A 21,144-nucleotide genomic window follows, 5' to 3' on the forward strand; every position below is an offset into this window, starting at 1 on the left:
CCTGTTTTGGAAGTCAGAAACTGTGATGGGCGGCGCATGCGCCGTGTACTGAACGGTGGCCTATATAGGACGTCGAATTGCAATCTTGCGTCAGTTCTCAGCGGGACTCATCAGCAGAAGCAGCATTCCCTGAAGATGGCGAACAGTTGGATCGCCGAAATATCGAGTCAAGTTGATTTTAGGATCCGGCAGCAAACCCGAAAAGACTTTCAAAACAGTCGAGATGACAGGCATCTTATCCGCATGGCTGTAATAGATCGTGCAGCCACGTCTCGATCCCTGAGTCAACAGATGGCGACGTTTGCAAGACAACAACCATGTGCACGAACAGTTCGACGACGTTTGCAGCAGCATGGACTATCAGCTCGGAGACCACGGCTGCGGTTATCCTTGACGCTGCATCATAGACGGAAGCGCCTGCGATGGTGTACTCAACGGCGAACCTGGGTGCACGAATGGCAAAACGTCATTATTTCGGATGAACCCAGTTTCTGTTTACAGCATCATGATGGTCGCATCCGTGTTTGGCGACATCGCGGTGAACGCACATTGGAAGCGTGTATCGTCATCGCCATACTGGCGTATCACCCGACGTGATGGTATGGGATGCCATTGGTTACACGTCTCGGTCACCTCTTGTTCGCATTGACTGTAATTTGAACAGTGGACGTTACATTTCAGATGTGTTACGATCCGTGGCTCTACCCTTCATTCGATCCCTGCGAAACCTTTTATTTAAGTAGGATAATGCACGGTCGCATGTTGCAGGTCCTGTACGGGCCTTTCTGAATACAGAAAATGTTCGACTGCTGCCCTGGTCAGCACATTCTGCAGATCTCTCACCAATTGAAAACGTCTAATCAATGGTGGCCGAGCAACTGTTTCGTCACAATACGCCAGTCACTAGTCTTGATGCACTGTGGTATCGTGTTGAAGCTGCATGGCCAGCTGTACCTGTACACGCCATCCAAGCTCTGTCTGACTCAATGCCAAGGCGTATCAAGGCCGTTATTACGGCCAGAGGTGGTTGTTCTGGGTACTGGATTCTCAGGATCTGTGCACCCAAATTGCGTGAAAATGTATCACATGTCAGCTCTAGTATAATATATTTGTCCAATGAATACCCGTTTATCATCTACATTTCTTCTTGGTGTAGCAATTTTAATGGCGAGTAGTGTAGCTTATAGCATACTCTGATCCAAGTATCTTTTCTTTCCTCTTTCACATAAGTCAAGCCGCGAAGTAATTCGTATTCATGACACATGCTAAGCTGGTTGTGACAACACGCTAAACTGTAGGTCCTCCATAGCTGACTGGGCGTATCAGTTCATCACCACCTCAGATAGTACCATGTGTTCAAAAGCATTGCTGTACTCATACTGATCTTCTAGATGACGACAGATGTAGTTTAGTCAGAGAAAACACTACACTGAGGTAAAAAAGTTACGGGATACCTCCTGTGCCGGTCGGGGTGGCCAAGCGGTTAAAGGCGCTACAGTCTGGAACCGCGCGACCGGTACGGTCGCAGGTTCGAATCCTGCCTCGGGCATGGATGTGTGTGATGTCCTTAGGTTAGTTAGGTTTAAGTAGTTCTGAGTTCTAGGGGACTGATGACCTTAGAAGTTAAGTCCCATAGTGCTCAGAGCCATTTTTGATACCTCCTGTTATCGTTGCGGGTCTCCTTTCGCCGAACCCAATGAAGCACCTATACCTGGCATGGAGTCAACAAGTCGCTGGAAACCGCTCCAGAAATACTGAGCCACACTGCCTCTATAGATGTCAATAATCGTGAAAGTTTTGCCGGTGTAGGACATGGTGCACAAACTGACATGTCGGCTATGTCCCATAAATGTTCGATAGGATTCATGTCGGGCAATCGGGGTGGCCGAATTATTCGCTCCAGTTGTCGAGAATAATCTTCAAACCATTCCTGAACAGTTGTGTTCCGGTTACACGGACCACTGCTACGGGAACGTAAAGTCCATGAGTGTCTGTAAATGGTCTCCAAGGAGCCGAACGTTACAATTTCTAGTCAGTAATCCGTTCAGTTGGGCAGACGGCCCAATCATTCCATGCAAACACATCTCACACCACTACGGAGTCACCACCAGCTTGCACAGTGCCTTGTTGACAACTTCGATCGATGGCTTCGTGGGGTCTGCGCCACACTCCAAGATTCCATCAGCTTTTACCAATTGAAATCCGTACTCATCTGGCCAGAACACGGCTTTCCAGTTGCCTAGGATCCAGTCGGTATTGTCACGAGCCCTGGAACATGCGCTGCAGGCGATGTCCTGCAGTTAGCAGAGACACTCGCTTCGGTCGCCTCCTGCCATAACTCATTAAGGCCAAATTTTGCCGCACTGTCCTAGCAGATACGTTCGTTTTTTAAATTGTAGAGTGCAGCAATCAGTCGTCCTATTTCAGATTTTATTACGAAAATCCAGATTTCGGTTAATGTCTAGCCATTCTCAATGCACTATTTTCTATTCTCGATCCCTGTTGTTCGGGGGTCGGACGTCGGACGCCCGAACAACAGGGACTTACACGCCTCGAGAATAGAAAGTAGTGCATTGAGAATTGCTAACCACTAGCCGAAATCTGGATTTGCGTAGTAAAATCCAAGAAATGATCGAGTGATTGCTGCACTCTATAAGCCACATAACACTCGCTGAGTGCACTCACTTTCCGAATGGAAGGTAACCTGAGATACGTTCGTCTTACGTCCCACGTCAATCTCTGCGGTGGTTTCATGCAGTGTTACTAGTCTGTTAGTACTGACAATTCAATGAAAGCGCCCCTGCTCTCGGTCGTTAAGTGAAGGCCGTCGGCCACTGCGTTGTCCGTGGTGAGAAGTAATGCCTGAAATTCGGTGTTCTCGGTACACTCTTGACACCGTGGATGTCGGAATACTGAATTCCGTAACGATTTCCGACATGGAATGTCCCACGCGTCTAGCTTCAACTCATTCCTAATTCAGAATCTGTTAAATCCTATTTTGAGGGCATAATCATGTCGAAAACCTTTCCACACAAATTACCTGAGTACAAATACAGCTCCGCCAATGCACAGCCACTTGATACCTTGTGTACGCGATATTATCACCATCTGTATATGTGCAGATCGCTGTGTTATTACGTTTTGTCACCTCTGTGTGTACTGCTATAACCATCAACTTGACGCAATGGTTAACACACTGGACTCGCATTCGGGAGGACGACGGTTCAGTCCCGTGTCCGGCCATTTCTGATTTAGGTTTTCCGTGTTTTCCCTACATCGCTTCAGGCAAATGCCGATATGGTTCCTTTGAAAAGGCGCGGCCGACGTGCTTCCCCATTCCTCCATAATCCTATGAGACCGATGACCACGCAGTTTGGTCTCCTCCCCCAAACCAACCCCCCCTCCCCCCCCTCCCAACTGTCAACTCGACATAATAAAAGTGCATCTTGCTGCTTTCATTTTCAAACTTTTGATGGAGTCATGATTTGTGACATCTCCCGTAATATCATCATCGGATCAACAATGCAGTTCCAACTGCCCATTCTTATACACTCCTGGAAATGGAAAAAAGAACACATTGACACCGGTGTGTCAGACCCACCATACTTGCTCCGGACACTGCGAGAGGGCTGTACAAGCAATGATCACACGCACGGCACAGCGGACACACCAGGAACCGCGGTGTTGGCCGTCGAATGGCGCTAGCTGCGCAGCATTTATGCACCGCCGCCGTCAGTGTCAGTCAGTTTGCCGTGGCATACGGAGCTCCATCGCAGTCTTTAACACTGGTAGCATGCCGCGACAGCGTGGACGTGAACCGTATATGCAGTTGACGGACTTTGAGCGAGGGCGTATAGTGGGCATGCGGGAGGCCGGGTGGACGTACCGCCGAATTGCTCAACACGTGGGGCGTGAGGTCTCCACAGTACATCGATGTTGTCGCCAGTGGTCGGCGGAAGGTGCACGTGCCCGTCGACCTGGGACCGGACCGCAGCGACGCACGGATGCACGCCAAGACCGTAGGATCCTACGCAGTGCCGTAGGGGACCGCACCGCCACTTCCCAGCAAATTAGGGACACTGTTGCTCCTGGGGTATCGGCGAGGACCATTCGCAACCGTCTCCATGAAGCTGGGCTACGGTCCCGCACATCGTTAGGCCGTCTTCCGCTCACGCCCCAACATCGTGCAGCCCGCCTCCAGTGGTGTCGCGACAGGCGTGAATGGAGGGACGAATGGAGACGTGTCTTCAGCAATGAGAGTCGCTTCTGCCTTGGTGCCAATGATGGTCGTATGCGTGTTTGGCGCCGTGCAGGTGAGCGCCACAATCAGGACTGCATACGACCGAGGCACACAGGGCCAACACCCGGCATCATGGTGTGGGGAGCGATCTCCTACACTGGCCGTACACCACTGGTGATCGTCGAGGGGACACTGAATAGTGCACGGTACATCCAAACCGTCATCGAACCCATCGTTCTACCATTCCTAGACCGGCAAGGGAACTTGCTGTTCCAACAGGACAATGTACGTCCGCATGTATCACGTGCCACCCAACGTGCTCTAGAAGGTGTAAGTCAACTACCCTGGCCAGCAAGATCTCCGAATCTGTCCCCCATTGAGCATGTTTGGGACTGGATGAAGCGTCGTCTCACGCTGGTCCAACTGAGGCGCCAGGTGGAAATGGTATGGCAAGCCGTTCCACAGGACTACATCCAGCATCTCTACGATCGTCTCCATGGGAGAATAGCAGCCTGCATTGCTGCGAAAGGTGGATATACACTGTACTAGTGCCGACATTGTGCATGCTCTGTTGCCTGTGTCTATGTGCCTGTGGTTCTGTCAGTGTGATCATGTGATGTATCTGACCCCAGGAATGTGTCAATAAAGTTTCCCCTTCCTGGGACAATGAATTCACGGTGTTCTTATTTCAATTTCCAGGAGTGTACCTTGCACAGCAGTATTTTAACCTCTTAATTATTGTAAATGTTATTATTTTGATTAAACACTCTCGTTGGCATGTGATGAATCGTAGTCTGATTGGCTGGTCAATTTCGTTCGCATATGAACGGTACAATGAGATTTTAACAGATTTGACAGTAAACTTTTAAGTTAAAGGAGAGAATTACAGTAGTTTCAGTGCAACCTCCAGGGTTACTTTCGTATCTGTCATGGAAAGGTTCACAGTATGCCGGTATAGGGACTTTTTTGATTTACCCGAACACACTAAGGAACTGCGAGGTGTGAAATGCTGACAAGACACGCAAGTCAGTATACGTGGAGCTGCTAGCATGAAGGTGGATGGTGACGTCGGTGTGGCTACTAATCACTGAGAATAAACGTTCTCCGGAAGCCAAAATTGAAAATGCTATGTCCCTGCCACAAAGCGGCAGCACACTAACCATTCAATAAACAGGGCGACAGCGTCCGTGTTGTTCACGATTTCATAGCATGAGCGCCCAACGTTTGAGGAGGCAATTCGCACGCTGTTACAACGGAAGAGTGAATGACGAGCATTGTGTACTTTGTAAATTCGAGAAAAGAAATTCAAAGAATCTATGTTGTGTAAATTGTCACTAAGTACTACTACACTGCATCCGCTGTTCGGGCAGATCTGTAGTTTAGGACGGCCGATGGCGAAAACAATCTCTCTCTAAGCAAAAGATATTTTATTATTCATTTTCGTCATAAGATCTGCGGTATTGTCTGCTTTTTCCCTTTCCTTTTAGAAGAATAAGAGTGAGTTAAGCGAATGGTACCAGAGACAGATACCAGTATGAGGGGTCTGTCTTACCAGTACTGGGAATGTTACGCACCAGTTGTCAAACGTGTGATATTTTTACAAGTAGCGGCATTAGGTTTAATGTTTTCGAATCGTCATTAAATATGGATGCACATGTTGCAACACAGGTGAAGAATTTGTTTTTAGGATTTACTAGGACTTGACGTATAACGTTCGTAGACTTTATGGTCGTCAGTAGCATCGTTGGCGACTGCGACAGATACGTTGCGGGAAAATACTATGTTTGATATGGGAAAGCGGCTGTCTTTAGCTTACAACTTAGCCTTGAGAATGAAACACGACAATAAGAGATGTCCAAGGAAGAGTTTTATGTTTGATAATGCATGTTTGCTGCTGGGTTTTTACATTTGACGGTGCCTAATAGCATAGAACTTTTAACCCTTTAATGCCTGACACCATTCCCCACAGTTCCAAAAATTTTTATTTCGCCAAAAGCCTCTTATTATTGAATCTTTCCGCCCTAAAATTTTAATGTGACATATTTGTCATACTGGAAAATAGACAGTATAAAACATTCAAGGAAGGATGTGTTAAGGTTTTTATTTAATTTGATTTATAGGTTCTAGTTGCAGTATCTCTTTCATTCTCATTTATAAGGAATTCTGTGTTGAAGAATGAATACATTCATGTAAATCTACATCTAATTGGATATAAATCACACTTGAGTGCCTGGCAGAGGGTTCAACGAACCACCTGCACAATAATTATCTATCCCACTCTCTAATAGCACGCGGAAAAAACGAACATCTACATCTTTCCATGCAAGCTCTAATTTCCCTTTTTTTATCCTGATGAACATTACTGGTCGCCGTCAACAAAATATTTCCGCTTTCGGAGGAGAAATTTGGCGATTGAAATTTCGTGACAATTTCCATCAGCAACAATTGCCTTTGTTTCAACCGTGCATCATGTCCGTGACACTCTTTCCCCTATTTCTCGATAATACACAACGTGCTTCCCTTATATGAACTTTCTTGATGTACTCTGTTAACTCGATCTGGTAAGGATCCCACACCACACAGCAGTACTCCAAAAGAGGACGGACAAGCGTAATATAGTCAGTCCCTTTAGTAGATCAGTTAATACTAGATTACTTTTAAATGCATTTAATTGTAATTAATACCTATAGAATGAAGTCCATGACTGATCATTGTCATACAGCAGCAAGTCACCATATATATCTCAATTCTGCACTGTAACGTTGATATATGCTGCAAAACAGTAGCTGATTCACTAAAAAGTACATTATGCAAAACTTTTCGTTCCTTTTCACGATAAAACAGAAAAAATGCAAATGAAATTACTAGCCAACTCAATCTGTCAGTCTTTATGTGTGAAATCTTCTGAAACAATTTCTGTCTTTACTTAAGCACAAAAATACACCACATTTCTCACATAAAACATATGATTACATATTGATACATATCTTGTCTCATCCCCTTGTTTCATTGCTCACAGGCCAATGCTCATACTCGTCTTTCTAGCAGTCTACAACTGACAGAACTGTTGTGGTAGCCCTCCTCTTTTTTTTCGACATGTCATCATTATTTGGGCGTTCTCAATTTGGTTCCTCTTTCTCTTTCACAACTAGTGCACCCACAATTTCTGCTTGAAGAAACTTGCTGTCCTTATGGTAGTTGAGCCAACTGTTGACTACCTCAACTGTAATAACGTACCAGAAGATGTATAAATACCTTCTCCTTCATTTTATGTGGTGTTTGTATAGTGATGGTAGCATGTCCATCAGATCAACACAAACCATATAGGCGTTGTAAGCTGGGATAACAGCTGGTCTTGGGATTTGCACATATCCTCTTTGTGATTTGTCCCACCTGTTTGCCTTATCCTGGTGCTCAACACCAGCGGCAGCAGACTAACAGCTTTGTTGTCGTACCTTCTCACTACAATGAATCGCTCTGTGTGGTATACTAGGCTTGCTACTGGTACTCGTCCTTCGTTCTTCATGTCGTTTTCGTTGGGCAGGTCACAAACTTTGAGCCTATTTGCTCGCACTGATCCAATGAAACAGATACTCTTTTCAACAGATACTGAACAAGTACATTGCTCGTAAAAAAAGTTGTCGCCATATGCCTTGAAACTGTGGTTTTCTGGCAACGAGTCACTTAATTTTACGAATGCTTCATATGCGAGCCCTTTCCCTGCTTTTCTCTCCCTTTTTACATTTTTTTCCCGCTGTACCCCGATACATGTCAAAGTCATATAAGTGACCAGCAGCTACTGCCCTATCTCAAATCTTGAACCCCGAACCTACAGATTTGTTTTGCATAAACTCTTTTAAGGTGCTTCTGCCTCTCAAGGCAATCATTACTTCGTCGGCACTGTGGTGTTCTTCTATAAGTTCTTTCAAACAATTTTTTCTGAATTTATTCAGCCGTGGTTGAATATTCCGGAGCTTATCATTACCTTTTCGTTTTATCAGTTCCTAATAATTTATTTTCGAAGTGAAAGACGCTCAAAAATTTCTAAAGTCTGTTTCGTCACGTTGTTGTTGTGGTCTTCAGTCCTGAGACTGGGTTGGTGCAGCTCTCCATGCTACTCTATCCTGTGCAAGCTTTTTCATCTCCCAGTACCTACTGCAACCTACATCCTTCTGAATCTGCTTAGTGTATTCATCTCTTGGACTCCCTCTACGATTTTTACCCTCCACGCTGCCCTCAAATACTAAATTGGTGATCCCTTGATGCCTCAGAACATGTCCTACCAACCGATCCCTTCTTCTGGTCAAGTTGTGCCACAAACTTCTCTTCTCCCCAATCCTATTCAATACTTCCTCATTAGTTATGTGATCTACCCGTCTAATCTTCAGCATTCTTCTGTAGCACCACATTTCGAAAGCTTCTATTCTCTTCTTGTCCAAACTATTTATCGTCCATGTTTCACTTCCATACATGGCTACACTCCATACGAATACTTTCAGAAATGACTTCCTGACACTTAAATCAATACTGGATGTTAACAAATTTCTCTTCTTCAGAAACGCTTTCCTTGCCATTGCCAGCCTACATTTTATATCCTCTCTACTTCGACCATCATCAGTTATTTTGCTCCCCAAATAGCAAAACTCCTTTACTACTTTAAGTGCCTCATTTCCTAATCTAATTCCCTCAGCATCACCCGACTTAATTAGACTACATTCCATTATCCTTGTTTTGCTTTTGTTGATGTTCATCTTATATCCTCCTTTCAAGACACTGTCCATTCCATTCAACTGATCTTCCAAGTCCTTTGCTGTCTCTGACAGAATTACAATGTCATCGGCGAACCTCAAAGTTTTTATTTCTTCTCCATGAATTTTAATACCTACTCCTAATTTTTCTTTTGTTTCCTTTACTGCTTGCTCAATATACAGATTGAACAACATCGGGGAGAGGCTACAACCCTGTCTTACTCCCTTCCCAACAACTGCTTCCCTTTCATGTCCCTCGACTCTTATAACTGCCATCTGGTTTCTGTACAAATTGTAAATAGCCTTTCGCTCCCTGTATTTTACCCCTGCCACCTTTAGAATTTGAAAGAGAGTATTCCAGTCAACATTGTCAAAAGCTTTCTCTAAGTCTACAAATGCTAGAAAAGTAGGTTTGCCTTTCCTTAATCTTTCTTCTCAGATAAGTCTTATTCTCAGGTACATGCCTAACATTTGTTCCTGTACAAACTTGTTATGGCTTTCGTGGCCACTTGTTGAGAAACTGCCTATTGACTTCTGTCTCGGGTTCTTCGGCCGACGTTTGTTTGATGATGTTTCTGACGTTCTGCCGGCACACGTCGCTTGCATTGCCATGCTCCCCCCTCCACTGCTGGTGGTGGACTGGAGTCCAGCTCACAGCCACTAGTTAGTGTACCTGTCACGCCAACGTCCAAGGGCTTTTTCGCGGTCTTTTCCGGTGCCGTTCGCTCTTGTTATATAGTCTGTCGGTAAACAGAAGAGCGAGCGAGCGAGTCCCCACTCTGCCAACCCAGCTACGTCACAGGGCGCTTCTACAGGCTGTTTCACAACGTAGTACCGGCCCACCCGCGGCGCGCGCTTTAAATCTGTGGCGACGCCGTGTACATATACGGCCCGGCAGCGTTAATTTTTAGACAAATGTATTAAGACCATAAGGAGTACAAAAAACGATACCTTCTTCCGAAACACAACATTATAGTGTAAATATTATTAACATAAGAACGGAAGTCAGAATTATACTACAAACATAGAATCGAATGCTTGTTCATGTGAATGTATGTTCCTCTATTGCTATTCGTAAAAGAACCCCATATAATGCAATCAGTCTGTAGAATTTAAGGCTTGTTCTTATTTTGTGTTTCTACTAAAAGGTAGAAGTTTTCTCTGAAGGACTGCATTGAAACTTAACAATTCTTGCAACACAAAGAGTGTTTAAAAAGTAAGCAGAAATTTATAATTTTGTCTGTAGCATTAGTCCGATTTGCACTACTTTTTTGTCACTGTCTTTTTAAACATGCCTCAGTGACACAATGTTATGCATATTGGATATTTACTCTGTTGTCAGTAGTCAGAAAGGTTACATGTGTTTTGGTAGCATCAACGATTATTTGTTTTGTTTAAAAATAAATTAGAGAATCTGTATTAAATTTTGTTATAAGAATGGAATAAAGTGTATGAAATTTTTAGAAATGGTAAATATTGCCTTTGGTGAGCCTGTTATGAGGAAACCAAGGGCAGACAAGTGGTATAAACATTTCAAAGCAGGCCTTAAAGAACAGCGGTTTTATAAGCATGGATGAGATTGAAAATGCTCAGTTAAGAGATGTATAAACTGTCCCGAAGAAACAGCTCCTAAAGTGTTTCGGGAATTGGAAAAAGCACTGGCATAAGTGTATAGAATGTATTGGGAAATATTTTTAAGAGGATAACACTGCTGTAGATTAACAAACAAACTTCTTACCAAAAAATAAAAATGTATATGTGAACGCACCTCGAATGTCAATCTTTTCGCTTAGAAGTCCAGAATCGCTGTACATGTTTCGAAGGAAATTTCAGCAGTGTTTAGAATAGCTATTGCGCACATGTCTTAAGCAATATGTCTTGGAATCAGGTGAATAGTGACCGAGATACAGATTTAGTGTTCCATAAGCATCAAAGTTTTTACCTGATTTTGAAACTGTCTACAGCGATGGGTTTCCTCCCAAAATTATTAGTTTTCCTTCGTGGCGATTCCAGCAAACCATGCGACTTATTTTTCTGTTCCTTACTTATGTGTCCTATTGGGTGAGGCTGACGTTTGCATAGATTGCAGCCCTTTAATTGGGACTGGTAATATTAGCCAACAATTCTTTTTGGGCCGCCTCTCGTATTCTGCATATTTTCTTGCAATGCTAGACGGTTATCCATCGCTTCCGGATATCGAAGTGCATCAGTAAGTATACAAAGTTAACTCACTGACACTGGCAACTAAGATCCCACGAACAGAAACGACGTATATCACTGCACGCCGATCTACACCGCTAGACAGGTAACGGGCAACAGATTTTGGGTGCCCCTGTAGGCCGGTGACAGCGTTCTTCTGGGAAAGGCCACTTCCCCCACCAAAAGCGCTGCTCGCTCTTGAGTTTACAGACAGACTATACCTGTAACGGCCGTTCGCTGCAGCACGGGAATCCAAGATCCGTTCACTTCGAGGCTTTCTTCTTTCTTGTTGAAGCTGTTCTCACGTTTGGGTATGTCTATAGCTTCTCTGGAGAAGCGGGTGTGATAGCTCTTCTCTACAGCCAGAATTTCCGCGTCGGTGAAAATTACGGTGTTGTCGGCCTAACACAGCGCGTCCTCTGCCACGGCCGATTTCCGCACCTGTCCCAACCTGGAATGCCGCTCTGGTGTTGACTGATCGTCCAACCATTCCGATATAAATTTTTCCGCAAGTCCATGGTATGCGGTATAATCCAGGCATTGCAAGTGGGTCCCTTTTCTCCTTTGCCGACCTGACACACCTTTTGATCTTCTTTGTCGGTTTACAAATAATCTTTACGCAGTATTTGCTCAATATACGGCCGATTCTGTCCGTCACTCTGGGAACGTATAACAGAAAGGCCGTACCCGACCTTTTATGTCCGATGTGTCACTTCGCTGAGTATTTGACTCTGTTACACTTGTTATATTATATATCACGCAGGGCACTATAGGGTTAAGATATGTTATACTACAGCACGATATAAATGTTTTATATGGCTGTCAGTAGACACAGTACTGCGCTGTATTGATAATTGCTTTATAGCATTTGATAATGGGATAACGTTGTTGTAAAACTTGTTGTGGTAAAAATAGGATACGTTTGACAACTAGGGCGTAATTCAAGAGACAGTTGTACTATGGATTCACAACAGATAACTAGAATCTCTGTACGATGAGGTACGGCATCCTGTCTTGTCTTGTTTTGTAACGTACAAAACATGAAAAAGGAGACGTTTCAGCTGACTCCTTACAAAATGAGAATCACCCAGAAAGTTTCCAGAGTTCATTAGCTACAGTTAGAGGTAATGTCTTAAACACCACTGCTGGAAGTGGAATAATTGGAAGAATTCATTAACGAACTGGAACTCTTCAGACTTTTGTGGATTTGTAATATGGAAATTACGGTGACAGGTACTATCATAACACTATCGTGACAATGTAGATGACATTAGGGAAATGTGATACGGACTGAACATTATATTTTACGGAGAATATTTATAAGCGTGATCCGTTGTTAATGAAGAACTAACATCATTCACGAAAGTGAGCTTGCTAGTGAAGATGCGACAAATTCACTTTAAGACGAACGAAGGAATTACCCGAATGGAACGGAAATCGGCAATTGAGATGCACATGTACAGACAAACAAATAATTACAACCTTCTTAAAAAATGGATGATTTATTCAGGAGAAAGAGCTTCACAAATTGAGCATGTCTTGCTCCACCTCCGGCCCTTATGGAAGCAGTTATTTGGCTTGGAATTGATTGATAAAGGTGTCCTCCTCAGGGATATCGTGCCAAATTCTGTCCAATTGGCGAGTTTTATCGTCAAAATCCAGAGGTGGTTGGAGGGCACAGCCCATGATGTTCCAAACGTTCTCTGTTGAGGGAGATCCGGCGACTTTGCTGGTGAAGGTAAGAGTTCGAAATCACAAAGAATAGCAGCAGAAACTCTCGCCGTGTGCACGAAGCTCGGAATAAGGATGCTCGCCGTTACCGAGAAGATTTTACACCCAAATATTGTCGTCAGTAATCGATGCGTGTCATATTCCATCGGCTTCTGGCATCTTTGAATCCATTCATCTCGAGTGTCCAGAAAATGACAATTGAAGAAGATGAACAGCTACCAACTGAGGTAAAAAGATTTGCTTTTCGAACCGTCTCCCACTGGACAACACGACAGCGATAAATGTCATTATGATTTCGATTGAAAAATATAAGATAACGGCAATTTCGACATCTAATTCGTTATCGGCGACCTCACAATACTTTACACCTGACGTTTTACGCTACTGGCCATTAAAATTGCTACACCAAGAAGAAATGTAGATGATAAATGGGTATTCATTGGACATATATATTATACTAGAACTGACATGTGATTACATTTTCACGCAATTTGGGAGCAGAGATATTGAGAAATCAGTACCCACAACAACCACCTCTGGCCGTAATAACGGCCTTGATACGCCTGGGCATTGAGTCAAATAGAGCTTGGATGGCGTGTACAGGTACAGCTGCCCATGCAGCTTCAACACGATACCACAGATCATCAAGAGTAGTGACTGGCGTATTGTGACGAGCCATTTGCTCGGCCACCATTGACCAGACGTTTTAAATTGGTGAGAGATCTGGAGAATGTGGTGGCAAGGGCAGCATTCGAACATTTTCTGTATCCAGAAAGGCCCGTACAGGACCTGCAACATGCGGTCGTGCATTGTGCTGCTGAAATATAGGGTTTCTCAAGGATCGAATGAAGGGTAGAGCCACGGGTCGTAACACATCTGAAACGTAACGTCCACTGTTCAAAGTGCCGTCAATGCCAACAAGAGGTCACCGAGACGTGTAACCAATGGCACCCCATACCATCACGCCGAGTGATACGCCAGTATGGCGATTACGAACACAAGCTTCCAATGTGCGTTCACCGCGATGTCGCTAAACACGGATGTGAACATCATGGTGCTGTAAACAGAACCTGGATTCATCCGAAAAAATGACGTTTTGCCATTCGTGCACCCAGGATCGTCGTTGAGCACACCATCGCAGGCGCTCCTGTCTGTGATGCAGCGTCAAGGGTAACTGCAGCCATGGTCTCCGAGCTGATAGTCCATGCTGCTGCAAACGTCGTCGAACTGTTCGTGCACATGGTTGTTGTCTTGCAAACGTCCCCAATTGCTGACTCAGGGATCGGGACGTGGCTAACGATCCGTTACAGCCATGCGGATAAGATGCCTGTCACTTCGACTGCTAGTGATACGAGGCCGTTTGGATCCAGTACGGCGTTCCGTACTACCCTCCTGAACACACCGAGTCCATATTCTGCTAACTGTCGTTGGATCTCGACCACCGCGAGCAGAAATTTCGCGACACGATAAACCGCAATCGCGATAGGCTACAATCCGACCTTTATCAAAGTCGGAAAAGTGATGGTACGCATTTCTCCTCCTTACACGAGGCATCACAACAACGTTTCACCAGGGACCGCCGGTCAACTGCTGTTGTGTATGAGAAATCGGTTGAAAACTTTCCTCATGTCAGCACGTTGTAGGTGTCACCACCGGCGCCAGCCTTGTGTGAATGCTCTGAAAAGCTAATAATTTGCATATCACAGCATCTTCTTCCTGTCGGTTAAATTTCGCGTCTGTAGCACGTCATCTTCGTGGTGTAGCAATTTATTGGCCAGTTATGTACTAGAATCTGTTAAATTTATAGTTTTTGATCCGCTATGTTGGATCCACTAATTTGAATTTTGTAACTCCGACATTGGAGTTTTAATCAGCGACACAATGAGTCTAAAAAGAAAACAGTTTTGTAGAATTTTATATCCATTTTTCTATTATGTCCAGGTTTCGGAGCCAGTTGGTCCACTGCGCGGCTACGAGAGGCAGCTAAGAGTGAGTGTTCCGTCTGCCGGGCGCTGTGCCTAGCGAATTACTTCTGTCGCCAAACTTTTTACTGACTGAATCCCACTAAAGCACGGGCGGCTTGCTAATTAAGACATAACTTTCAGTTGCCCCCTTAGATTTGTTACGCCAGCCCTCTGAGAAGTGACACCAGGTATTTGAGACAGACAAGTTCCTATGTACGTGCACACGAATGCGCGACATGAAAAATGATAGGGCACATTCTGCAATATGAGGGAATCGACAGTTTGGTTATAGGACGAAAGGGAGAAATCATTTCGTTTTGAACTCGTTCTGCCTTGATTGGTTGGCTGTAACTTCTCTGTCGTTTTGGGTGACTTTGTGCTTTTGCAACTGCGAGAGAAACCAAATATCTTCCTGCGAGAGTATAACATGAATTTGGCCCTGTTTTACAATCTTTCCAGAAAAAGTGCGAAGTGATTAAATGCTGAACTTCATGAGTAATCTCCTTAATTTAACAAAGTGGTCCCTGTGCGTTAATGATCGGCCTAGTCATGCTATTCATGAAATGGTCCCTGTGAGTTGACAATTTATGTAGCAAACTGATCCCGCAATGTTACCTTGTAGTGTACTTGCTTGGAAGCTTGGTATTCGCTGCTCTCTCTGCGCCTGCTGCAAATTTCTAAATACAGTTGCTGAGAGCTTAGTGTCGTCCTCCATACAACAAGTAAACTATTTTACACACGTCATTGAGTGAGACTCACTTGGATCTTGGATGTGGACAAGGCCCTTAGGTGAAATATTTCGTTAACAATTTGTTTTTAAATTACCTGATGTATTATTACTTGTACGAAATTCATATTACAACAGTCATTAACACTGACAAATAGCAACATTGATATCAATCTCTTACACTCACAAATGCCAGAAAAATAATTAATAAACAAGAAAAATACCTTACGCCCCAAATTACTCAGTCTTCAATGAAAATTTTAAGTTCCCTGGTATGGATGTCCCTTTCAACACTAGTACCAAACTACTCGCGAATGCAATGCAACTAAATAAAAAATATTACCCTCATTCCTCTACATATGCGTTTCTAATCTTATTACAGCACATTTTATTCTAAATCACTAATCGATTCTTTTTACTGTCTTTCACAATATTCGTACATTCATATCATTTTACTTAAACACAGACGCACTTAACTATACGTCTACACTGCCATGAGTCCTCTGCTTGGCTCCTGTCTCACTACTCATGTAACGATAGAACTTTCACATTCTTCAGTGCCAAGCAGCGATGACGAAAAAAGCACATCACCCAGCGACACAGCTAATCTGACCAAAGACTGTGCGCGAATAAGAAGCAATTCAGAATTGTCGCTTAGTGTTTGAGATATCCTTAGTATGTACAAATTCTGGAAATGCAAATAATAATAACCTGAGTACTGTTGCAAGGAAGTTTCTGGTACACTCTCCATTGTTGTCAGATGTTTCCAAAATGACGGCGATGACGTCATCCAAGATGGCGGCGTGTAGACATGGCAACAGCACATGTCGTCACCCAAGGTGTCGGCCATGACGTCATTCAAGATAGCTGATTTTGGCGGGAAGTTTGATTCTTGGTGGGAAGATGGATAACTTGAGCTACCTCCACTAACCTAACCCTCTTCCACAGAAAATGGCAGCAAGTTCAAATTCAATCAGGACAATGCTACACACCTCTACTAACCTAAGAAAATGGTGGGAAGATGGGTCAATTGGGCTAACTCCACCAACCTAAGTCATCCAACCGCCACCTCTTCCTAGGGATAGGCGGAGAGTCTGAATTTTAGAGGGAAGGTAGGTCAATTGGGCTATCTCTACTAATCCAAGAAAATGGTGGGTAAGAAAGGGCACTTGGGCTACCTCCACTAACCTAAGTCACCCGACTGCCACCTCGTCCTGGGAAATGGCAGGGAGAGTACTTGACCTGTGCCGCACATTAGTTTTTATTATTTTGCATGCACTATTTATTTAGACAATTTGATGCTCTACAGCTGTCCAGAGTGTTCACCATGAGGTCTGGACTCTAGCTGACTTAGTACACAGTACCACCACCAGAGGGTGCTCTCATCCGTACCATAACCCAAGATGGCAGTCATGACATCAGCCGATGATGCAAGTACCATTACCCAAGATGGTGGGAAACAGTGTGATTGCCACAGGGTCCAGGAGTAGTACACAGTACCACCACCAGAGGGCGCTGTCATCTGTTCTGCAGCTTAATCCAAGATGGTGATCATGACCTCAGCTGATCGCCCAAGTACCAATATCCAAGATGGATTTTGGCGTGCTCGCACCCTTTGAGCGTCTGTACTCTCCAAATAGGACTTTGCTCCCATCTGGTCGTGTCAGCAATGGTGTGTAGGTGGTCACACATTTGTAGAGGAGTTTCTCAGGTGTCAATATGAGAGGGATGTCGCCACCTCATGCTTGTGGGCACCTGTGCATGGTTTGACAGTTGCCGGTACATCTCAGCTTCTGGGAACATGTGTGGTAGTCTCATGTGTGGTTGAGTGGATAGGGGAGGCAGGCGGTGTCTGTGCATGTTGTTTGCATGTTTGTTGCATTATTTTGTGAGCAGGTCTGTAAGCTGTGCTATGTGTTATTTGGACAGTTTACGAGTTGATTTCATGTCTGCACTATTTAGGAGGAGTTTGCAAGTCTGAACTGAAATTATTTCGGTAGTTTAGGAGTTGTTTGCATGTCTCCATAGCGTTATTTAGGAGTAGCTTACAGGTCTGTGGGCTGTGTGGTGTGACCCCAAGCATGTGGGAGCATGTGTTTTGTATCAGTGTGATAAATATACTATCTGAAATCCATCCCTAAATAAATTGTTCCAAAATAAATAAAGTACACTCCTTCCTCTCTCCAGCAGCTCAGCACAGGCTGAGTCATTTTCCCTCCAGACAGTCATCTTGGGTTATGTCATGGAACAGACGACATTGCTCTCTGGTGGCAATACTGTGTACTAGGTCCAGACCTCGTGGTGAACACATTGTTTCCTGCCAAAATCCGCCATCTTGGATAATGTTACTTGTGCCATCAGCTGAGGTCATGGCCGCCATCTTGGATTAGGTCACAGAATGAATGACAGCACCTTCTAGTGGTGGTGCTGTGCACTTGGCCCGAACCTCGCGGTGAGCACACTGTTTCCTGCCATCTTGGATAAGAGTACTTGCGTCATCGGCTGACGTCATTACCGCCATCTTGGATTACATCATGGATGAGAGCGCCCTCTGGTGGTGGTATTGTGTACTAGGTCAGCTGGAGTCTAGACCTTGTGGTGAACACATTGGATGGCTTTACTGCTTAAAATTGTGTAAATAAATAGTGCATGCAAAATAATAAAGACTTACATCTAGCACAGGTTGAGTCCCCCCCCTGCCATTTCCTAGGATGAGGTGGCAGTTGGGTAACTTAGGTTAGTGGAGGTAGCCCAACTGACCTATCTTCCCACCAAAATTCCAATTTCCCAGCAAAATCAGCATCTTGAATGATGTCATGGCTGCTATCTTGGGTGTGATTATAAGCTGTTGCCGAGTCTACACGCCGCCATCTTCGATGACGTCATCGCCGCCATATTAGATACGTCTGGCAACAGTGCAGAGTGCACCAGAATCCCCCTTGCTTCAATACTGACCTGTTTCAAGATGAAGAGGTTTTCATCACACAGAGTAGCGTGGAAAGTTGCTTGAAACCAGTCTGGGCATTGAATACCACAACAACAATGGCTGGTTGGCGGAAGAGAAGCTGTCAACGTTCCATAGACGATGCCATTAGATATGGATCCCAACCCTGAATAGCATAAAGCCGTCAGCACATGGACCGTGCAGTCGAGCGTCAATGTGGAGCGTAGCGAGTTTCTGGCGTCATAGCGTGGAAATAGCAAGTGGTGGAGTCTTTCAGAACGTGCAGAGCAATATCTAGCAAGTCAGATATTCTGAACACGTGTCTCAACGTAGACCAATGAGTCGGAAGAATGCCACCTATGTCACACGACGCCATTTCTGATCAGTACAAAGTAGGGAAGCGCCAGCTTGTCTTTCAGTTAAGCTCATGTTTTGTGTGTTTTATATACGAATTTATGCTACATCAAAGTGTCAGCTGACTGAGTATCTCTCTAAAATCCGTCGTTAATTGTACGATTTGCCGTAATGAAATGAGAGGAAATGTCGTATTGGTGGTCGTAGAATTTTCGGAAAGTAACTAGCGCATTACGTAAGTATGCCGTTTGAAAACAAAGCCACATTAAAGATCCATCAAAACACATGGTTCTTGGTACAGTTTATTATAATTAAGTATCAGTTAATAACATATATACAGGTAGAGCCAGCCCAAACAAATACTGCTCATTGCGCGTTTAACGCGATGCTGAGCATTCACTGAACACGTCTGTCTGTGTGTCTCATTACAAACAAAATGTCTTAAAATTTTACATGCGCATTCCATACAGCGATCCGAAATTAGTGTAGACCTATTATCTATTTAACGATACATATTACCAGGCACGCCAAAACTGAAAGATTGGTGAGTACTCCAGCAGCTTTGATGCATTGCGATATACAGAACGTTTCACGATTCCAATTACACCTTTCTAGTGACTGTAGAGGAGTCTTAATAGCTAACATTTTGACAAAGAACCCGCTTTTTGTTAAAAAGTAAGTTTGAACACTGGATTGCTTTCAGATCTCTCGTTGACAAGAGGACGTCAGTCGCTGTTGTATTGGGTGGTCCATTAAGTCGTAGAGTTTTTCAAAAATGGTTCAAATGGCTCTGAGCACTATGGGACTTAACATCTATGGTCATCAGTCCCCTAGAACTTAGAACTACTTAAACCTAACTAACCTAAGGACACCACACACATCCATGCTCGAGGCAGGATTCGAACCTGCGACCGTAGCGGTCACGCGGTTCCAGACTGAAGCGCCTAGAACCGCACGGCCACACCAGCCGGCGTAGAGTTTTTCCATGTGTTTAATAATCACAACAGATACACATAACAGAGACGTTAGACATCAGTAATACATACTCCTTCACTATTTACAACAGTCTGCCAACGCTGGGGTATCTTTCCGATTCAGGGACTGTAGAAATCATGTGGTTTTGAGGTGAAGAACCCGTCGAGTTGAGTTTGGAGTGCATTTTTATCCGGAAAGAAAGTTCCTTCAACGTTGTTCGATAGAGTGCGGAAAAGGTCAAAATCTGAGGGCGTAAGATCGGCAAAATAAGGTGGCTGCAGAATGACTTCCCATTCTCACTCCTTTATAGTACTTTCTTTGTCAGTCTAGCAGAATGCAGGCACCCGTTACCATGGAGTAGCATCACTCCACGCAGTCTTTGTGGTCCCTGTTCTTGGACTACTACTGCAAGAGGTGAGCCGCGCGGGTAGCCGCGCGGTCTCAGGCGCCTTGCACGGTTCGCGTGGTTCCTCCCGTCGGAGGTTCGAGTCCTCCCTCGGGCATGGGTGTGTGTGTTGTCCTTAGCGTAAGCTAGTTTAAATGGTTCAAATGGCTCTGAGCACTATGGGACTCAACATCTTAGTTCATAAGTCCCCTAGAACTTAGAACTACTTAAACCTAACTAACCTAAGGACATCACACACACCCATACCCGAGGCAGGATTCGAACCTGCGACCGTAGCAGTCCCGCGATTCCGGACTGCAGCGCCAGAACCGCTAGACCACCGCGGCCGGCAAGCTAGTTTAAGTTAGGTTAAGTAGTGTGTAAGCTTAAGGACCGAAGACCTCAGTAGTTTGGTCCCATAAGACCTTACCACAAATTTCCAAAAATTTGCACGACGTGTCAGTTGTTGACAATAAATTTCAGCAGTGATGCAATCAGTTCACAGCACATCACACCGTCATTGTTCCACTAGATGCACAACATTATCTTTTGTGGATGCGCGAAGGTCTTTATGCACGAAGTTGCTACTTTGTTTGGCTTAGCCATTCCTTTCTTTTCCTTATGTTAACACAAAGACGGCATCTCTCATCTACATCTACATTTACATCTATACTCCGCAAGCCAACTAACGGCGTGTGGCGGAGGGCCTTTTGCGTGCTGCTATGATTACCTCCCTTTCCTGTTCCAGTCAAGTATGGTACGCGGGAAGAACGACTGCCGGAAAGCCTCCGTGCGCGCTCGAATCCCTCTAATTTTATATTCTTGATCTCCTCGGGAGGTATAAGTAGGAGTAAACAATATATTCGATATCTCTCGA

General features: G+C 44.5%; 1 protein-coding gene across 2 annotated transcripts in view; it reads left to right on the plus strand.

Moving 5' to 3' along the window:
• LOC124711336 (fatty acyl-CoA reductase wat-like) overlaps positions 1-21,144 on the plus strand; it is a 273,938-nt gene that overhangs the window by 107,681 nt on the left and 145,113 nt on the right. For both annotated transcript variants that reach the window (XM_047241370.1, XM_047241371.1), the window contains exon 2: positions 14,860-14,907. The gene's annotated coding sequence lies outside the window, so the exon portion shown is untranslated. The remainder of the gene's footprint in view (positions 1-14,859; positions 14,908-21,144) is intronic.

Source organism: Schistocerca piceifrons, chromosome 8 (genome assembly GCF_021461385.2).
Source record: "Schistocerca piceifrons isolate TAMUIC-IGC-003096 chromosome 8, iqSchPice1.1, whole genome shotgun sequence".
NCBI lineage: Eukaryota > Metazoa > Arthropoda > Insecta > Orthoptera > Acrididae > Schistocerca > Schistocerca piceifrons.